Below are 22,153 nucleotides of genomic sequence, written 5' to 3' on the forward strand. Positions count from 1 at the left end.
CTGGTTGAGATTGTACCCTGCTGGGGAAGCATGGAGGGTCACATTCCGAGGTCACCATTGAAGGTTCATTGTTGTTTATAAATAAAATACTCAAGTCAGTTTCATCGTCACTATAAGCAGTGTCATTGTTGTTTATTGCTTCTCTGTATGGAATCCTTGATAAAGAGTCTGCGTAGGTATGCTTGACACCACTTTTGTGAATGACTTCATAATTAAATCCCTGTAATAACATACTCCAGCGACCCAAGCGTCCTGTTGGATTTTTAATGTCCTTAAGGTATTTTAGGGCTGCGTGATCCGTGACCACAGTGAATTTCTGGTGTTCAAGAAAGTGTCTATAATACCGTACTCCTTCCACTAGGGCTAAACCTTCTCTATCAGATACACCCCATTTTGTTTCAAATATATGAAGTGCTCTGCCTCCATAAGAAATTGGATGTTCCTTGCCCCGGTCGTCTTTTTGACTGAGAATGTAAGATATGGCTTGTCCCGAAGCATCTGTTGAGAGAATAAAAGGTTTGTCCATGTTTGGGTAAGCTAAGACAGGTGTTGAAGTCAGAGCTGTTTTCAGTTTGTTAAAAGCTGATTCGCATTTATCAGTCCACTGAAATTTTACATCCTTTTTGAGAAGATTGTTCAAGGGTGCACATATATTACTATAGTTTTTCACAAACCGTCTGTAGTAATTGCATAAACCCAGGAAACTTCTGAGATCTCGTGCATTTTTCGGTCTTGGAAAGTCTGATACTATATTGGTCTTATCCAAGTCCACTTCTACTCCATCTTTGGAAATAACGTGTCCCAAATATTTGACTCTTTTTATTGCAAACCGACATTTTGAGGGTTTCAATTTAAGATTGGCTTTACGCAGTCTATCAAATACTTCTTGCAAATGAGAGAAATGTTCCTCTAAGGTGCGACTATACACCAGCACATCATCAATGTAACACAGAACATGTTTATAGGCTATACCTTGCAATAGTTTTGTCATGGTAAGCTGGAAACTCATGGGTGAATTGGACAATCCAAACGGAAGCTTTTTGAATGCATAACAACCATCGGCTATGACAAATGTACTCTTTTCTCTAGTTTCTGGATCAAGCTTGATTTGCCAGAAGCCAGAAAACATGTCCAGCACTGAAAAATATACTGCGGAAGATTGGCCTATGCTATCCATCATGTCATCAAAACGTGGAAGAGGAAATACTTCTGGTTTTGTAAGCTTGTTTAGTTTCCTGTAGTCAACAGCGAATCTGTATTCTCCTGATTTCTTCTTCACAAGAACCACTGGACTTTGCCATGGTGATGTAGATGGTTCAATGATATCGTACTTTAACATTTCTTTAACTTGTCTGTCAATTTCTGCCTTTTGTATGGGGTTGGTTCTGTAGAACCTTTGCCTAACAGGTTTCTCATTGCCGGTGTCAATTTTATGTTGATAGATATCTGTACATCCTAATTCTGACAAGTCCACCGCAAACACATCTCTATTTCTCCCAATAAATTCCTGGAAATACAATTTTTCATCTGAAGTCAAATCAGAGTCTGACAAATCAAAGCCAAGGTCTTGTGCAAGTTTTACAAATTTATCCCTTTCAGAACTGTCAGCTGTGTGTGTGCAGTTCACAGTAGAAGGCTCTTCTGGTAATATATTAGGTTCATAATCAGGCTGTGTAATGTCATCAGTTTCAAGAATTTCAACAGTTGCTACTGTTTTACCAGGTCTTAAGCTTATATCTTTGTTTGTGGGGTTTAGTAAACGAAATCGTCCTCTGCCTCCTTGAACTTTATCTATCGCTCTTGCACCAAGTAACTGGGTTGTGGAGGGTAAGTGTGACACAGGTTGTAACAATATATTGTCCCTTGGGCAGTTTTTAATTTCCACTGGAATCTCACATTCAGATTGTGCCGGCACTACAATCCTGGCAACCGTTCTAGCAAGGCTTATTTTCTGTTTACGTTCACTTTTTAAGGCAGACACTGTTAATCCATCATACAGGGATATTGTTTTAGAGTTCAAGTCTATTGTTGCTCTCTTGCTTTCTAAGAAGTCTATGCCCAGAATAAGGTCACAATGTAAATGTTTAAAAACATGGAAACTGTGTGGAACTGTAAGTCGGTTGATTTTGAGGTCTAGAGTTACACATCCAATAGGCTTTTGTTGATCGCCATTAACCCCAATGATGAAGGGAATTTTGGGTGGTTCCAAATCAAAATTACTGTCCAAACACTGCAGTTGTCTGCATGAAATGCATGAAAGTGCTGCTCCTGTATCAATTAGTGCTGTTGTTTTTTGTGTTATTGATAATCAGTGCTAAGTGATTTCTGTTAATGTCAGATGTGATTGTATCCTGTATGCTACTGAGATTTGATTGCAGCATTTTCTGACTGTGATGGAATTTTAATTTCTCTAGTCATGTTGTTGACTGAGTCCGTGAAGCTGATCTGCACACTACTGCAAAATGGTTAAATTTTCCACATTTATGGCATTGTTTGCCATTTGCTGGGCATCTCTGCTTTGCGTGACCAGGAAATCTTCCACACCATCCACAAACCTCTGGTTGCTGCCTGGTGTGGTTGTTCCCTTGTCCCCTTTCTTTCAATGAATGTTTGAATTCCGGCTTGGATGACACTGCCACTGACATTGCTTCAAGTTTTTCTTCCAGTCTCTGAATAGCTGCTACAAGTGTTTGTTGCTCTTTAGTGCTGTCTGTCATAGTGACTTCAGCGAGTCTTGCACTTTGACGGAGATCATCAATCGTTTCTGGATTCTGTTGTAAGATGAATTGTCGTATATGTGGCTTTAGTCCATTGATTATGATATGCTTGATTTGTGTCTGTGGTAGTTCTAGCTCTGTTCCCTTAGCAACTATATTTGCAATAAAATCTTCCACTTTCTCGTTTGTACCTTGTAATGTTTGATACAGAGCTGCAGTTCTCTGCCACTGCACTCTTTCATCTGGCCCATATCGAATGATAAATTCTTTCTGGAGCAAGCTCAAGTCATCCTTTATATTTTGTGCCAGTGACATATACCAGCGCAATGCGTTATCTGTTAACAGTAGTGGTAGGGTTGCTTTTGCCTTGTTGTCATTTAGTCCCTTAGTTGTTGTAAGAAGTTGGAAACGTGTCAACCATAACTTTGCATCTTGGCTTCCATCACCCGAAAAAGGTGGCATGAGACTGAAATCCATGCAGCTTCTATCCATTTTGATGCAGTAGAATCACAAGAATCAAAGGCACATATAGATCTCTAATGACAAATTTTTACCTGACAGATCACTTCGTAAAATTGTAGAATAAAGTGTAAAGAAAGGTCCTAAAGATGAATATACAAAAATTTTGCTACTTAACTTTCATATGGAGTCAGCACAGTCTAAAATAAAATGGAATTCCCCAAAATCCAGTAAAAGTTTTAGAATACAATTTAACACAACATTTCCATTTTAAATTCTCCACCAAACTGTAGTAGCGCCTTTCTGATGTCACTGCGCTATGGGGAATTAGTCACAAGCAAGAGGGTTTCTTCTTTTTCTACCTTTAATGATGTATGTTGCCCCTAGTTCTTCATGCTGACTCCCTGCACTATGTTTGACCTGGTTATTTAAACAATCCTAGCGGACTTCAGAGAAAACATTCCCTGAAGACCTATTCTAAACTAATATTCTGGTCTGACTGTGTTAGGTGCAGACCCTTTATCTAACTCTAATCTACATATCAAAATGCACAGAATCTAAATTTTGTAATCCAAAATAAAGCCATATATGTACTCTCCATACACACTCTTTTTCCACTGATGCTGTGTGTTAGAATTTACAAAAATATTATTTTGAATATGAAATTACTTGTAAACTTTATCCTTTTGAGCAAATTACTTCAAAATTAAACTAAAACTACTCAACTCTATTTTAAGCACCTTATACCTACTAAAAGAGATTCAAATTTCCCTTCAAATGGTCACTAATTTTAATGTTTAAGCATTATGGCAAACTTGCTATAATTGATTTTAATTAGCTTTACAAACACATCTTCCAACTGTTCTACTGACTCCTTTGTTTCAATTTCTCTGGACTGTAACTTGACACCATAGCATTTGAATAGCTGCTGGTAACCTAGTATTGACCCCAAATCTCTGCCTCTAAATCTAACAGTGACTGTAGAGTTACTCCTCTATCCTAGACATACTGTTATTAAATTTATGTAGAGAATTTAGAAAATTTATACACAAATATATCTTTCCTTCTAAAACTAATATAAATACCATAGCACCTGAAATAACTAAATTTAGCCCTATAATATGTCCCTCCGGCCCAGCAAAATTTGGTCCCCAAATTTTTATAACATACTGTTGTTTTTGTCAAATTATTGAATAAAGTGGATTTAGGCATGTATTTCATAATGTTTTATGTGGCATCAGTGTTCACACACACTTCCTTGCACACTACAAACCTACAAAATCTACTCCCTAAATAGAATTTACATTCCATAGTGCAGGGTATTAAGGTACAAAAATATTGCGATTTATTACAATCTTTTCAATTAGAAACAGAAATAACTTTATAATCCCAAGAGGTCTTATGGATGCTAATTTTAGGTAAATATCTTGATACATGTATATGTAAAATAATTTCAAACACTTAATTATTAATCACACTAATAATTTATATATCATCTTTGTCTACCAAAAGTCACATGAACAACAGTTCCATAAATGTCTGACTTCTCACCAATCTACAGTACTTTGTATAATGTTCCATGAATGTCACTTCGCTTTGAATGTAATCTGCAGGTATCACAAGGATTTCAAGATTTTCTTGAACTGAATAAGAACTGGCACTAACATTGTGCCATAGACTGCTTTTAAAATTACAGTAGTTATTTGTTTGCAAAGAATAATCCATTTGGAATGTGCAACATAGCTGTCAATTGTCCAAGTGTGGGATTTATACATCTGTTCTGCTATACCATAGGAAGGAAGATGTGCAGGATAGATATGGAAGAAAAGGTTGATAGGAAAGTATAGCACAGCAAAACAAATATAATGAGTCCACCTTTAAGAACTAATTGATCAAGTCCCTTTGGAATCTTCAGTTTGCATACTTTCTTCTCTTTCCTTTTTGTGTCTTTGTTACATGAAATTCCCGGAGCAAAAACTGCGGTAAAGCTTCTTCAGGTTCCCATGTAGTCTTGGGGAAGTCTTGCCATTTAACCCTATAAACACGCTTGCCACGATGCCGACTACAGGCTAGAATTTGATCAACAATACCCCATTCTTCTTTTGACTGCGCTGTTGTAGGTTCATCTGATGCCAAGTGCTTGGAAGATGAATCTGTTGTAGGTGCTGGAATATCAGTTGTCTTGTTGTGGACTGGTTTAATTGAGGGTTTGCTACCATATGTTTCAGTCTGTAAAGATGTTTGTGTGTCCTTTGGTGTTGTGGTCTCCTGATGTGTAGCTATTTGTGTAGTATGGTCCAAAAACTCGTTTCTGTTGTCAGGGCTGAAATATTGTTTTAGTCTGTTTGCATGGACCAATGATCTTTGTAGTTTGTGATTATCACAATCACGTAACTTGTATGTATGATTGGGCCCAATGTCACTGATATACCATGGTCCTGTCCATTTCTTGTGTAATTTAGATGATCTCCCTTTTGGTACTTTTGGATTGTGCATCCATACTTGTTGTCCTAGTTGGAAAGAGGGTTCTTGAGCATGCGTATCATAATATTCTTTATATTTTTGTTGGGAGTTCTGGATGTTGTCTTGGGCGACTTGTCTAGTTATTTCCATCAGTGTTTTTAGCTTTTGTAAATAGGTTGCTGTTGTGTCCTTTACTGACTTCTCTGTGTTTGTAGGATCAGCAAGAGAAACATCTAGTGGAGCTCTCATTTCTCTCCCAAAGACTAATTCATATGGAGAGAATCCCGTTGAGTTGGTGCATGGTGTCTTGCGGTAAGCCATTAGGATTCCTGGTAACAAATCGACCCAGTTTTGTTGCACTTTGTCAATATAGGTACGCATAGATTGGGCTAATGTTCTGTTGAATCTCTCACATGTAGAGTTGGTTTCTGGATGGTAGCTTGATGTATGGAAGCGTTTAATATTCATTTTCTTACAGAGTTCCGATATGATATGCGACAGGAAGTTCTGGCCACGGTCAGATACTAGAGCTGTAGGAGCTCCATAACGGCAAATTATTTCCTTGTACAAAATATCAGCTATTTCAGTCGCTTCTTGCGATTGTAATGGAAATGCTTCCACAAACCTGCTGAAACTGTCCACACACAACAAGATATACTGGTATTTCTCTTTGTTTATTGTTAATGGACCAAGAATATCCATATGCCAGCGTTCAAATACTCCAACTGATGGCATAGGGTGTAGGGGTGCCTTTGTAGAGTGAGATGGCTGTTTGGCTTGTTGGCATTCCTCATAGGTTTTAACATAGTCTTTTATCTGTGCATACATTTTTGGCCAATAGTACCTTGACTGTATTGTTGCATAAGTTCTGTCAAAGCCTTGATGACCTCCTCCAGTTAAGGAATCATGACAGTTATGTAGAATTTCATGGCGTAATCCGGTAGGAATGGCTAACTGTTGTTTAATGCGGATTTCTTTAGGAAGTTTCTTTGCCCGTCTGTCCCATAAATGGTAAAGAAGTCCATCAAGCATGGTGTATTGCTCACTTTCAGCCACTGTCCTTGCTGCTTTTGTTGAGTCACTAGGCAGTTGGCCTGTTTCTAGGTAGCACTTAATTGGGGCCAAGTCAGGACACAGGGACTGAGCCTGTTTGATTTCCTCCCCTCTGTTGGAAATGAAAGCTGATACTAGCTGCTTATCTGCTGTCTGGTCTACTATACTGTACACAGAGACTGGTTGAGATTGTACCCTGCTGGGGAAGCATGGAGGGTCACATTCCGAGGTCACCATTGAAGGTTCATTGTTGTTTATAAATAAAATACTCAAGTCAGTTTCATCGTCACTATAAGCAGTGTCATTGTTGTTTATTGCTTCTCTGTATGGAATCCTTGATAAAGAGTCTGCGTAGGTATGCTTGACACCACTTTTGTGAATGACTTCATAATTAAATCCCTGTAATAACATACTCCAGCGACCCAAGCGTCCTGTTGGATTTTTAATGTCCTTAAGGTATTTTAGGGCTGCGTGATCCGTGACCACAGTGAATTTCTGGTGTTCAAGAAAGTGTCTATAATACCGTACTCCTTCCACTAGGGCTAAACCTTCTCTATCAGATACACCCCATTTTGTTTCAAATATATGAAGTGCTCTGCCTCCATAAGAAATTGGATGTTCCTTGCCCCGGTCGTCTTTTTGACTGAGAATGTAAGATATGGCTTGTCCCGAAGCATCTGTTGAGAGAATAAAAGGTTTGTCCATGTTTGGGTAAGCTAAGACAGGTGTTGAAGTCAGAGCTGTTTTCAGTTTGTTAAAAGCTGATTCGCATTTATCAGTCCACTGAAATTTTACATCCTTTTTGAGAAGATTGTTCAAGGGTGCACATATATTACTATAGTTTTTCACAAACCGTCTGTAGTAATTGCATAAACCCAGGAAACTTCTGAGATCTCGTGCATTTTTCGGTCTTGGAAAGTCTGATACTATATTGGTCTTATCCAAGTCCACTTCTACTCCATCTTTGGAAATAACGTGTCCCAAATATTTGACTCTTTTTATTGCAAACCGACATTTTGAGGGTTTCAATTTAAGATTGGCTTTACGCAGTCTATCAAATACTTCTTGCAAATGAGAGAAATGTTCCTCTAAGGTGCGACTATACACCAGCACATCATCAATGTAACACAGAACATGTTTATAGGCTATACCTTGCAATAGTTTTGTCATGGTAAGCTGGAAACTCATGGGTGAATTGGACAATCCAAACGGAAGCTTTTTGAATGCATAACAACCATCGGCTATGACAAATGTACTCTTTTCTCTAGTTTCTGGATCAAGCTTGATTTGCCAGAAGCCAGAAAACATGTCCAGCACTGAAAAATATACTGCGGAAGATTGGCCTATGCTATCCATCATGTCATCAAAACGTGGAAGAGGAAATACTTCTGGTTTTGTAAGCTTGTTTAGTTTCCTGTAGTCAACAGCGAATCTGTATTCTCCTGATTTCTTCTTCACAAGAACCACTGGACTTTGCCATGGTGATGTAGATGGTTCAATGATATCGTACTTTAACATTTCTTTAACTTGTCTGTCAATTTCTGCCTTTTGTATGGGGTTGGTTCTGTAGAACCTTTGCCTAACAGGTTTCTCATTGCCGGTGTCAATTTTATGTTGATAGATATCTGTACATCCTAATTCTGACAAGTCCACCGCAAACACATCTCTATTTCTCCCAATAAATTCCTGGAAATACAATTTTTCATCTGAAGTCAAATCAGAGTCTGACAAATCAAAGCCAAGGTCTTGTGCAAGTTTTACAAATTTATCCCTTTCAGAACTGTCAGCTGTGTGTGTGCAGTTCACAGTAGAAGGCTCTTCTGGTAATATATTAGGTTCATAATCAGGCTGTGTAATGTCATCAGTTTCAAGAATTTCAACAGTTGCTACTGTTTTACCAGGTCTTAAGCTTATATCTTTGTTTGTGGGGTTTAGTAAACGAAATCGTCCTCTGCCTCCTTGAACTTTATCTATCGCTCTTGCACCAAGTAACTGGGTTGTGGAGGGTAAGTGTGACACAGGTTGTAACAATATATTGTCCCTTGGGCAGTTTTTAATTTCCACTGGAATCTCACATTCAGATTGTGCCGGCACTACAATCCTGGCAACCGTTCTAGCAAGGCTTATTTTCTGTTTACGTTCACTTTTTAAGGCAGACACTGTTAATCCATCATACAGGGATATTGTTTTAGAGTTCAAGTCTATTGTTGCTCTCTTGCTTTCTAAGAAGTCTATGCCCAGAATAAGGTCACAATGTAAATGTTTAAAAACATGGAAACTGTGTGGAACTGTAAGTCGGTTGATTTTGAGGTCTAGAGTTACACATCCAATAGGCTTTTGTTGATCGCCATTAACCCCAATGATGAAGGGAATTTTGGGTGGTTCCAAATCAAAATTACTGTCCAAACACTGCAGTTGTCTGCATGAAATGCATGAAAGTGCTGCTCCTGTATCAATTAGTGCTGTTGTTTTTTGTGTTATTGATAATCAGTGCTAAGTGATTTCTGTTAATGTCAGATGTGATTGTATCCTGTATGCTACTGAGATTTGATTGCAGCATTTTCTGACTGTGATGGAATTTTAATTTCTCTAGTCATGTTGTTGACTGAGTCCGTGAAGCTGATCTGCACACTACTGCAAAATGGTTAAATTTTCCACATTTATGGCATTGTTTGCCATTTGCTGGGCATCTCTGCTTTGCGTGACCAGGAAATCTTCCACACCATCCACAAACCTCTGGTTGCTGCCTGGTGTGGTTGTTCCCTTGTCCCCTTTCTTTCAATGAATGTTTGAATTCCGGCTTGGATGACACTGCCACTGACATTGCTTCAAGTTTTTCTTCCAGTCTCTGAATAGCTGCTACAAGTGTTTGTTGCTCTTTAGTGCTGTCTGTCATAGTGACTTCAGCGAGTCTTGCACTTTGACGGAGATCATCAATCGTTTCTGGATTCTGTTGTAAGATGAATTGTCGTATATGTGGCTTTAGTCCATTGATTATGATATGCTTGATTTGTGTCTGTGGTAGTTCTAGCTCTGTTCCCTTAGCAACTATATTTGCAATAAAATCTTCCACTTTCTCGTTTGTACCTTGTAATGTTTGATACAGAGCTGCAGTTCTCTGCCACTGCACTCTTTCATCTGGCCCATATCGAATGATAAATTCTTTCTGGAGCAAGCTCAAGTCATCCTTTATATTTTGTGCCAGTGACATATACCAGCGCAATGCGTTATCTGTTAACAGTAGTGGTAGGGTTGCTTTTGCCTTGTTGTCATTTAGTCCCTTAGTTGTTGTAAGAAGTTGGAAACGTGTCAACCATAACTTTGCATCTTGGCTTCCATCACCCGAAAAAGGTGGCATGAGACTGAAATCCATGCAGCTTCTATCCATTTTGATGCAGTAGAATCACAAGAATCAAAGGCACATATAGATCTCTAATGACAAATTTTTACCTGACAGATCACTTCGTAAAATTGTAGAATAAAGTGTAAAGAAAGGTCCTAAAGATGAATATACAAAAATTTTGCTACTTAACTTTCATATGGAGTCAGCACAGTCTAAAATAAAATGGAATTCCCCAAAATCCAGTAAAAGTTTTAGAATACAATTTAACACAACATTTCCATTTTAAATTCTCCACCAAACTGTAGTAGCGCCTTTCTGATGTCACTGCGCTATGGGGAATTAGTCACAAGCAAGAGGGTTTCTTCTTTTTCTACCTTTAATGATGTATGTTGCCCCTAGTTCTTCATGCTGACTCCCTGCACTATGTTTGACCTGGTTATTTAAACAATCCTAGCGGACTTCAGAGAAAACATTCCCTGAAGACCTATTCTAAACTAATATTCTGGTCTGACTGTGTTAGGTGCAGACCCTTTATCTAACTCTAATCTACATATCAAAATGCACAGAATCTAAATTTTGTAATCCAAAATAAAGCCATATATGTACTCTCCATACACACTCTTTTTCCACTGATGCTGTGTGTTAGAATTTACAAAAATATTATTTTGAATATGAAATTACTTGTAAACTTTATCCTTTTGAGCAAATTACTTCAAAATTAAACTAAAACTACTCAACTCTATTTTAAGCACCTTATACCTACTAAAAGAGATTCAAATTTCCCTTCAAATGGTCACTAATTTTAATGTTTAAGCATTATGGCAAACTTGCTATAATTGATTTTAATTAGCTTTACAAACACATCTTCCAACTGTTCTACTGACTCCTTTGTTTCAATTTCTCTGGACTGTAACTTGACACCATAGCATTTGAATAGCTGCTGGTAACCTAGTATTGACCCCAAATCTCTGCCTCTAAATCTAACAGTGACTGTAGAGTTACTCCTCTATCCTAGACATACTGTTATTAAATTTATGTAGAGAATTTAGAAAATTTATACACAAATATATCTTTCCTTCTAAAACTAATATAAATACCATAGCACCTGAAATAACTAAATTTAGCCCTATAATATGACTCTGGACAGATCACTGACATTCTAAAACCACCTGAAGAAACTGCAGCAAAACTTAACACTCAAAACAACCTTCTCTGCACTCCTGTCTGGGCTCGATCATCCCACACTAAGATAATTGATGTCCAGCTCAACACAACAATGCGAATAATCTCTGGAACACTACATTCTACTCCTTTACCATGGCTGCCAGTACTCAGCAACATTCCTCCTCCACATCTTTGTTGCCAGGAAGCAACCACAAAAGTGTTGGCTAAGGTCTATACCAATGAGAAACTTTGTACATAGACATCATTTCACAGCCAGCAGTCCACTTGACTTCGAGATGCCTAATCTGGTTAGGTTCATTGCCAAAGGATATGACAGCTATTTCGGCATGGAGTGTTGAGTGGTCTTCAATAGATGTTGCAGACCACTCCATCATAGCTGAGCCATCTGTCTGCCCTCATGTTCAACCTTCCACGTCATCTTTGGACCATACTGATTCGCTTTAAGACAGGACAGGATTACTGTGCAGTCAACCTTGTCTGATGGGGCCAGGTCAGTAACTCTTCCTGTTGCTGTGGAGCTCTTCAAACCATGTCAAACATTGTGAACAACTGTCCACTGACAAAGTTCCCTGGTGGACTGCAGGTTTTGCACCTTGCTGATGATGACACTGTTAAATGCATGAGTACGTCGCACTGTACACAATAATAATGATTATATCCCCAGCGGAGATACCACTGTTAATTTAAATAAGAATAGGGGCTACTGAAGGTAACTGGTTCTTGCCCAGAAATATAGGTTAGAAAAGAAACTGAATCATAGTTGTCATTAACAGTAAACAACCCTTTTCAACTGATAAGACATGAATTTCACTCCTCATCACCAACACTAGTGAAAGAAGTAAAACTGTCTTAAAGGCAAGGTTTTCAAAGGAGGCTTCACTCCAGGGTTTTAAGTAGGTATTAACATATACATTATAGTGAGAGACAGGTCTTTGAAATTTAAATACCTGATCTGTTCTAAACAATGAGCATCCTATCTAATAGCTGAGCCCACAGAGAACTTAAGCATATTGGAGAGGGCAACCTTAAAACCCACTTTGGTGGATAATGAACAATATTTTTAAAGATACAACAAAAGGAGAAATATGTAGACACATTTAAATGGAGGTTTGATGTGTGATGTGTGTCCTAATTACAGACCAATCTCCACATTAAAACCCTATAAATCAGTTCCCTTCTATATGGGTGATGCAGTTGACAACCAAGCTGAAAACCGATCTTGGCAGATAGCTGGATATGAGCCAGGTATGAAGGTGGAGAAGCTGAGGAATATTGTGTAGAAAGGACAATCTGTGCTATGATAGCAAAGCCATCCTCAATGGTAATTCCTTGGGGTCGCCTATTAAAAGGTGAAGGAGGTCTTAAACCACAACCACTGGGGACCATTGGGAGATATCAGGATGAAGTGCAACATCAAGGTCCTGATTCTGGATTATTCTGAAAGATAAAAAGACCTAGGTATACAAGTGATTCCAAGTCAGACTTACTGCATCCACTGTCCATACCTTCTGGTCTGGAAGTGGTAAGATATAAAAAAGTAGCTTGTTGTTTAGCCTTGTAGCATACAAAGTCTATTACTGGCATCCACAACATCTGAAAAATTGTCTCTGTTGCAGACAGGTACAAAGACCAGTCTATAAAGACCACCCAACCCTGTCTAGATAGGCTGTCCATCAGGAAATCTCTCTTGCATTGAATGTTGCAGACTTTGAGCATGATCTCCTCACTTCCTTGATGTCTGAGGCATGCTTCAACCTATTTGTTGTCTGTGGACACCATGAAGCAACAGTTTATGCAGTTGACACACCCTTGAAGAACTACTCCACCCCAATCCAGGCTTCAGGTGAGCACTCCAGCTGTAATATGGGGAATCAGTGTACAAAAAGGAGAACAGTTACAGGGCTTATTTTGGGACTCTGATCAGAAACTAATAATGGTTTTGGTACTAACTCAAATGGGGATTAAATCTGGATCCAAAATAGATACAAGCAGGCAGAGGGTTCCTGTGTGGTCATGACATCAGGTCAGCACCATTTTCATTTAGGATCAACCAGACATCATAAGAAGCCTTTAAGTAAAGAACCTGTGTTGATATGACCATTAGTTCTGGAGGTGTGTCAATAACAATATTTTCAAGATGGCTGCTGTGACAGTCATACTTGATAACTGAGGAGCACCATTTTCATTTGATACTAACAAGATCTTAGGATGAATGTGTGTTTGAAGTTTGAAGGGAATCCTCAAAGTAGTTAAGGAAAAGAAGCAATAACAAACTTGTGCTAATGAACAGATAGATATTAGACAATGAACAACAGGTTATCCCATAAGCTCATCTGGTCTATGACCAATGGGGTTAAAAATAGTTAGTCAGTCATTACCTTGACCTTGAAGATCCGATTCCAACTTCTAATAATGACTGTATGATTATACCAAGTTTCATTTATTAAACTCAAACAATAATGACATTAAAAAGCAAAATGGAAAGTGTGGTACAAAATTAAATATTGAACCATGTATTTGATGTCAGTGTAGACTCTAAAAAGATTCAGTTTGCTCAAGGGCAGTCATGTACACAGCTCAATTTGTTATGCATTACATTGTACACTATCATTTTTGTACTCAGTGAATTAAAACACTATTGCATGCTAGATCTTTGATTGCATAGTTTTCATTCCTCACTTTGCTTATTCAGTACAGTATTAGTCTTTGTTATCAATGACCCATGACTTAAATTTGAAGCTTCTTGTTGAATCATGCTTGCTTGCTACCAGTGTTTTCTTACCTTGGTTAATGAATAATGCTTGCTTGCTACTGGTGTTTTCTTACCTTGGTTGATGAATAATGCTTGCTTGCTACCGGTGTTTTCTTACCTTGGTTGATGAATAATGATTGCTTGCTATCAGTGTTTTCTTACCTTGGTTAATGAATAATGCTTGCTTGCTACCGGTGTTTTCTTACCTTGGTTAATGAATCATGCTTGCTTGCTACCGGTGTTTTCTTACAATGGTTGATGAATAATGCTTGCTTGCTACCGGTGTTTTCTTACCTTGGTTAATGAATAATGCTTGCTTGCTACCAGTGTTTTCTTACCTTGGTTGATGAATAATGCTTGCTTACTTCTGGTGTTTTCTTACCTTGGTTGATGAATAATGCTTGCTTGCTACCCGTGTTTTCTTACCTTGGTTAATGAAGAATGCTTGCTTGCTACCAGTGTTTTCTTACCTTGGTTGATGAATAATGTTTGCTTGCTACTGGTGTTTCTTACCTTGGTTGATGAATGATGCCTGCTTGTTACCAGTGTTTCTTACCTTGGTTGATGAATAATGCTTGCTTGCTACCAGTGTTTTCTTACCTTGGTTGATGAATAATGCTTGCTTGCTACTTGTGTTTTCTTACCTTGGTTGATGAATCATGCTTGCTTGCTACTGGAGTTTTATTACCTTGGTTAATGAATCATGCTTGCTTGCTACCAGTGTTTTCTTACCTTAACATGCTTGCTTGCTATCAGTGTTTTCTTACCTTGGTTGATGAATCATGCTTGCTTGCTACCAGTGTTTTCTTACCTTGGTTGATGAATAATGCTTGCTTGCTACTGGTGTTTTCTTACCTTGGTTAATGAATCATGCTTGCTTGCTACCAGTGTTTTCTTACCTTGGATGATGAATAATGCTTGCTTGCTACCAGTGTTTTCTTACCTTGGTTGATGAATAATGCTTGCTTGCTACCAGTGCTTTCTTACCTTGGTTGATGAATAATGCTTGCTTGCTATCAGTGTTTTCTTACCTTGGTTGATGAATCATGCTTGCTTGCTACTGGAGTTTTATTACCTTGGTTAATGAATCATGCTTGCTTGCTACCAGTGTTTTCTTACCTTAACATGCTTGCTTGCTATCAGTGTTTTCTTACCTTGGTTGATGAATCATGCTTGCTTGCTACCAGTGTTTTCTTACCTTGGTTGATGAATAATGCTTGCTTGCTACCAGTGTTTCTTACCTTGGTTGATGAATCATGCTTGCTTGCTACCAGTGTTTTCTTACCTTGGTTGATGAATAATGCTTGCTTACTACCAGTGTTTTCGTACCTTGGTTGATGAATCATGCTTGCTTGCTACCAGTGTTTTCTTACCTTGGTTGATGAATCATGCTTGCTTGCTACCAGTGTTTTCTTACCTTGGTTAATGAATAATGCTTGCTTGCTACTGGTGTTTTCTTACCTTGGTTGATGAATCATGCTTGCTTGCTACCAGTGTTTTCTTACCTTGGTTGATGAATCATGCTTGCTTGCTACCAGTGTTTTCTTACCTTGGTTAATGAATAATGCTTGCTTGCTACCAGTGTTTTCTTACCTTGGTTGATGAATCATGCTTGCTTGCTACCAGTGTTTTCTTACCTTGGTTGATGAATCTTGCTTGCTTGCTACCAGTGTTTTCGTACCTTGGTTGATGAATAATGCTTGCTTGCTACCAGTGTTTTCTTACCTTGGTTAATGAATAATGCTTGCTTGCTACCAGTGTTTTCTTACCTTGGTTGATGAATCATGCTTGCTTGCTACCAGTGTTTTCTTACCTTGGTTGATGAATAATGCTTGCTTGCTACCAGTGTTTTCTTACCTTGGTTGATGAATCATGCTTGCTTGCTACCAGTGTTTTCTTACCTTGGTTGATGAATAATGCTTGCTTGCTACCAGTGTTTCTTACCTTGGTTGATGAATCATGCTTGCTTGCTACCAGTGTTTTCTTACCTTGGTTGATGATTAATGCTTGCTTGCTAATGGTGTTTTCTTACCTTGGTTGATGAATAATGCTTGCTTGCTACCAGTGTTTTCTTACCTTGGTTGATGAATCATGCTTGCTTGCTACCAGTGTTTTCTTACCTTGGTTGATGAATCTTGCTTGCTTGCTACCAGTGTTTTCGTACCTTGGTTGATGAATAATGCTTGCTTGCTACCAGTGTTTTCTTACCTTGGTTAATGAATAATGCTTGCTTGCTACCAGTGTTTTCTTACCTTGGTTGATGAATAATGCTTGCTTGCTACCGGTGTTTTCTTACCTTGGTTGATGAATAATGCTTGCTTGCTACCAGTGTTTTCTTACCTTGGTTAATGAATAATGCTTGCCTGCTACTGGTGTTTTCTTACCTTGGTTGATGAATCATGCTTGCTTGCTACCAGTGTTTTCTTACCTTGGTTGATGAATAATGCTTGCTTGCTACCAGTGTTTCTTACCTTGGTTGATGAATCATGCTTGCTTGCTACCAGTGTTTTCTTACCTTGGTTGATGATTAATGCTTGCTTGCTAATGGTGTTTTCTTACCTTGGTTGATGAATAATGCTTGCTTGCTACCAGTGTTTTCTTACCTTGGTTGATGAATCATGCTTGCTTGCTACCAGTGCTTTCTTACCTTGGTTGATGAATCTTGCTTGCTTGCTACCAGTGTTTTCGTACCTTGGTTGATGAATAATGCTTGCTTGCTACCAGTGTTTTCTTACCTTGGTTAATGAATAATGCTTGCTTGCTACCAGTGTTTTCTTACCTTGGTTGATGAATAATGCTTGCTTGCTACCGGTGTTTTCTTACCTTGGTTGATGAATAATGCTTGCTTGCTACCAGTGTTTTCTTACCTTGGTTAATGAATAATGCTTGCCTGCTACTGGTGTTTTCTTACCTTGGTTGATGAATCATGCTTGCTTGCTACCAGTGTTTTCTTACCTTGGTTGATGAATCATGCTTGCTTGCTACCAGTGTTTTCTTACCTTGGTTGATGATTAATGCTTGCTTGCTACTGGTGTTTTCTTACCTTGGTTGATGAATCATGCTTGCTTGCTACCAGTGTTTTCTTACCTTGGTTGATGAATAATGCTTGCTTGCTACCGGTGTTTCTTACCTTGGTTGAAGAATAATGCTTGCTTGCTACCAGTGTTTTCTTACCTTGGTTAATGAATAATGCTTGCTTGCTACTGGTGTTTCTTACCTTGGTTAATGAATTATGCTTGCTTGCTACTGGTGTTTCTTACCTTGGTTGATGAATCATGCTTGCTTGCTACCAGTTTCTTATACCATGGTTGATGAATTATGCTTAGTTGCTACCAGTGTTTTATAGCATGGTTGATGAATCATGCTTAGTTGCTACCAGTGTTTTATTGCATGGTTGATGAATCATGCTTAGTTGCTACCAGTGTTTTATAGCATGGTTGATGAATCATGCTTAGTTGCTACCAGTGTTTTATAGCATGGTTGATGAATAATGCTTGCTTGCTACTTGTGTTTCTTACTTTGGTTGATGAATCATGCTTGCTTGCTAGCAGTTTTTTATACCTTGGTTGATGAATTATGCTTGCTTTCTACCACTGTTTCATAACTTAGTTGCTGAATAATGCTCACCTGCAAAAAATGTTTCATGCTTTGTTAACCATAGTTTTTGTAGTTTTTAAAGTTACTGCACCATCATTTTCTATAACTATGACATATCTAGTTATCAAAAAGAAAACGAAAATAAAAAAAATTGTTTTGTCTTTCTTCTCCTGATTTTGTATACATGTACTACTAATAATGCAAAAATATTTTTGTACTGCTTAAACTTTTCCCCTTCCCCAATCAAAAGCTGAAAGTGTACATGTTAGTTGCAAACATAATACTGTTGTACAGTGATTTTATTCTAAATGTGCATGGCCTGCCCTTTCATATTTGTTATTCTTGAACTTTATCAGCTCTTATGTAAGAGATATTTTGCTGCACAATCGTAAAATTGTGAGTTCCTTTTTTTTCTTTGTTTCATCCATATTAATTTATTTATTTTGTTCTAAAGGCAAATGCTATGGACTCTAATGTTCATATAAAGAAAATGGACGTCATCTGTAAAATCTTGCCAAAATCATTCCATACTTTGCATTCAGACAGAAATGTGATAGTTTTTCCTTGTATTTTTAGTTTCCAACTCCCAGTGTTCTTGGCAGTCAATATAGAGATTATTTTCCTTGAAAGAATGACTTTATTATTTTCACTGCTAAATAGGAATAGATCTTCCAGTGCCTACTACATTCATTTCCATCTTTCAACAGTGCAAAACTGTTTCTCTAGATTTGCATTTCCATCTTTCAACAGTGCAAAACAGTTCCACTGCAATGACATTTCCATCTTTCAACAGTGCAAAACAGTTCCACTGCAATGACATTTCCATCTTTCAACAGTGCAAAACAGTTCCACTGCAATGACATTTCTATCTTTTAACAGTGCAAAACTGTTTCACTAGACTCATCTACAATTACTCAAAATAATGGACCATTTTGCAATGGAAATGATGTAAGAATACACCTCAATTTTGCACATGTGCAGAAAATGGCAGATATTTTGTCTGCTTTACAGTAAGCAATTCTTGTTCTTTCAACAAACCAAACACAATTTTGGCATTGATGTTCAACCTAATGGATCGAGCTTTGGGCTCAACTACCAGGAATGTATGGAGACAACTATTAACACATTCAACACTAGCAAGGGCTTCACCAATTTATCATACAGACCTGCATCTAACAAACTAGCTGAAAGAGCAAAATTTTGCTGATACCAGGTTTAGATCTCAAAACCAGATTTTTGTCTTCCTATAAGATCTAAGCCAATGTGGTAAAGTGAGTGCAAGAAACATTCAGCTAACAAAATCTAAGTTTATTTGTCAGACAGGTGCAAGGACCAGTCTGATTGGTCAGGAAGATAAATCTTAAACCAAAAAGCTTTAAGGAAAAGTTGATATGTCTTAATTTTGAACTTGATAGCTCAATAGCTTATAATTCCACTGACCAATAAAAACTGATTTATTAGCACTTTTAAGGCACTGTCAGCCATATCATGTCAAGGAAATATTTGGGAACAAAGTATCTTTCCTAAGGTCACAGTCAGGTAGCTGACCTGGGTTGGCCTAAAATAGAGTGATCTACAATAAATGTTGGTTGGTTGTTGTGGGGTTTAACGCCATTTTTCAGCACACGATAGGCCATATATGGCGGCCAGTATTAATGGTGGAGGAAGAACCCGGGAAAACCCCGGAAAGAACCACCGACCCACGAGAAGCTACTGGCATGCTTTCTCACATATCTACATTGGCTGAATCTGAGACTCGAACCGGCGCAGACAGAGGTGAGATGGCAGTGATCCGTAACGGCGAACGCTTTAGACCACTCGGCCACTCGGGGCCCCAAATCTTATCTACAATAAAGGGAAACACCATTATAGCACAATCCACTGTAACACATGGTGTTATAACACAAATTTGGATATAAGATGATAGTATCCTGGTTCCCAATGTTTTGTTTCTTCATATGTTAAAAATACCTACAACAATACTCAAAACATTAGCAGTACTGACAAACAGATAGTAAGAAATAATTCAGTGAAAATGAGAACCATGCAGCTTTCAGGATAAGTCCTTGACTGTCAGTATTTAAACAGCAATGACAACTTTGTCGCTGTGCATGGTCTATCTTAACCAAAATTTGAATATTTGGGCAGAGAGTTTAACTGCATGCCTTTAAACAAAATAATGGTTCAGTTGTATCAAACCCATCATAAACAATGTTGCATTATATGTACCTACTTTGGATGAACAATTCCGCTGCCCTTTGGTACCACTTTGGGATTCCAGGAGATGACATATAGGTCAAATGTTAGTCACTTTTCACTTAGCATCCAATTTCCAGACTCTTCCAAGTCAGGAATGATTTAGAAAAAAATTCCTCTCCATATTATAAATAAGGCTCTAGAATTTGAAGAAAAAACATTAACTTGAAACATACCAATGGTGATTTTAATCAAACCATAAGATAATCTAAACTTAAACGCATGCTGAACTGTGGATAGGAAATGTGTTGAAAAAGTTTGAGAATGCCCGAGCAGATGGAATTTTGGCTGCCCAGATTTGGACAACCATGGATTCCAAAGCTACTTCATTTCCACAGTAGGGAATGCTAGATTCTTCTACAGCAGTCTGTAGTTGCCACAGGACAATGTGAAACTTCATCCTCTTCAGAAGATGGACTGAAAGTTTACAAATTAATACATAATCACTCTCAGGTCAAAAGTGTTTCAAAACACACTGCAGATGTTATCATTGCCACCTGGAAAGAGTCAACACAAAAGCAATACTGGATGAACATTGAAAAGTGGTTGTTTTTTCCTTCTACAAAATAAATCAATCTAATTTATGCACCTGTACATGTAGTTTTAGATCTTTCATACGATTGCATGCAAAAAGCTTAAGTTTTTGATCACAGATCATGCAGTTATCACCACACAAAAAATGCATGAAACAAAACCTTTTGTTAGTCTAACAGTTTTTAAAAAAAGTGTTTTTCTTAAGCAACCAGCCTTACCATGATTTAACGTACCATGATATAATGTACCATGACATAATGTATCACGATATAATGTACCATGCTATAATGTAACATGGTATAATGTACCATGATATAACGTATCATGATATAATGTATCATGATATAATGTACCATACTATAATGTAACCTGGTATAATGTACCATTATATAATGTATCATGATATAATGTATCATTATATATGGTACCGTACTATAATGTAACATGGTATAATGTACCATGATATAATGTAACATGATATAATGTATCGTGATATAATGTACCATGATATTATGTAACATAGTATAATGTGCCATGATATAATGTATCATGATATAATGTATCATACTATAATGCAACATGGTATAATGTACCATGATATAATGTACCATACTATAATGTAACATGATATAATGTACCATGATATAATGTATCATGATATAATGTACCATGATATAATGTACCATACTATAATGTAACATTATATAATGTACCATGATATAATGTAACATGGGAAATTTCTTCTATACCTTAAATCCTTGTAATTGCTTATGTCATGTTTTTCGTCTTGCATACTAGACTGAGAGCTCAAACTTCCATGTAATTTTATGGGCCATATGCTTTATAGTTGATCGCACATGACTAATTGGTCATTCTAAAACTTATGGGCCATATGCTTTATAGTTGATTTCACATGACTAATTGGCCATTCTAAAACTTATGGGCCATATTCTTTATGGTTGATCTCACATGACTAATCGGCCATTCTAAAACTTATGGGCCATATGCTTTATGGTTGATCTCACATGACTAATTGGACATTTTAAAATTTATGGGCCATATGCTTTATAGTTGATCTCACATGACTAACTGGTCATTCTGAAACTCAAACAGTATTTTAATGTAGTTTTGAATATTCTGAAGAAAAAAAGATATGGAATTCATTTCCCACATCATTTAGTTAAGCTACTTCTATTGATGATTTGAAGAAAAATCTTTCAAATATTTGAAGCTTGACTTTGACTGATTTCTGCATGTTATAATATTTTTGTAAATCTATGTTTCTGTTCTTATTCATGTATGCTTGTGCATGCTAATGTCTTTTAGTTCAAAATGTTTGACATGTTTATAATAATGTAAAGTATATCACTTGATTATTTTTTTATTAAATATTGTGACTTTACTTTTTATACACATTTTTGTTAGTAAGATACATGATAGTATACTTAGAAAATAGCTGAAGGAAAATTAGATACACCTATATTCAAACTGAGCTACCCTCATTAAATAAAGAATTATTATTATTATTATTATTATTATTATTATTATTATTATTATTATTATTATTATTATTAATATATGGTTTACTTGTATATGAAGAGCTGCATAATTTCCATGTGGTTCTAAATGTGCTTCCAGACTAATAAAGGGAATGCAAACAGATTTAAGACATTTTCCTTTTCTTGGTTACTTCTTTGGCTAATCTGTTTTTTTTTTCTTCTTCTGAAAACTTCACAGTGCTACATTGTAATAAACATGCAAGTTGATTTATCTTCTTTTTGTTGTCTTTTTTCC

General features: G+C 37.3%; 1 long non-coding RNA gene across 1 annotated transcript in view; it reads left to right on the forward strand.

The window, feature by feature from the left end:
* The first annotated feature begins 3,749 nt into the window (after positions 1-3,749).
* The window catches only part of LOC149774350 (uncharacterized), an 80,018-nt gene continuing 61,614 nt past the window's right edge, over positions 3,750-22,153 (forward strand). Inside the window, exon 1 of the long non-coding RNA XR_016416879.1 lies at positions 3,750-5,825. This is a non-coding gene — a long non-coding RNA (uncharacterized LOC149774350). The remainder of the gene's footprint in view (positions 5,826-22,153) is intronic.

Source organism: Sinohyriopsis cumingii, unplaced genomic scaffold (assembly GCF_028554795.1).
Source record: "Sinohyriopsis cumingii isolate HCF-2022 unplaced genomic scaffold, ASM2855479v2 utg000349l, whole genome shotgun sequence".
Taxonomy (NCBI): Eukaryota; Metazoa; Mollusca; class Bivalvia; order Unionida; family Unionidae; genus Sinohyriopsis; species Sinohyriopsis cumingii.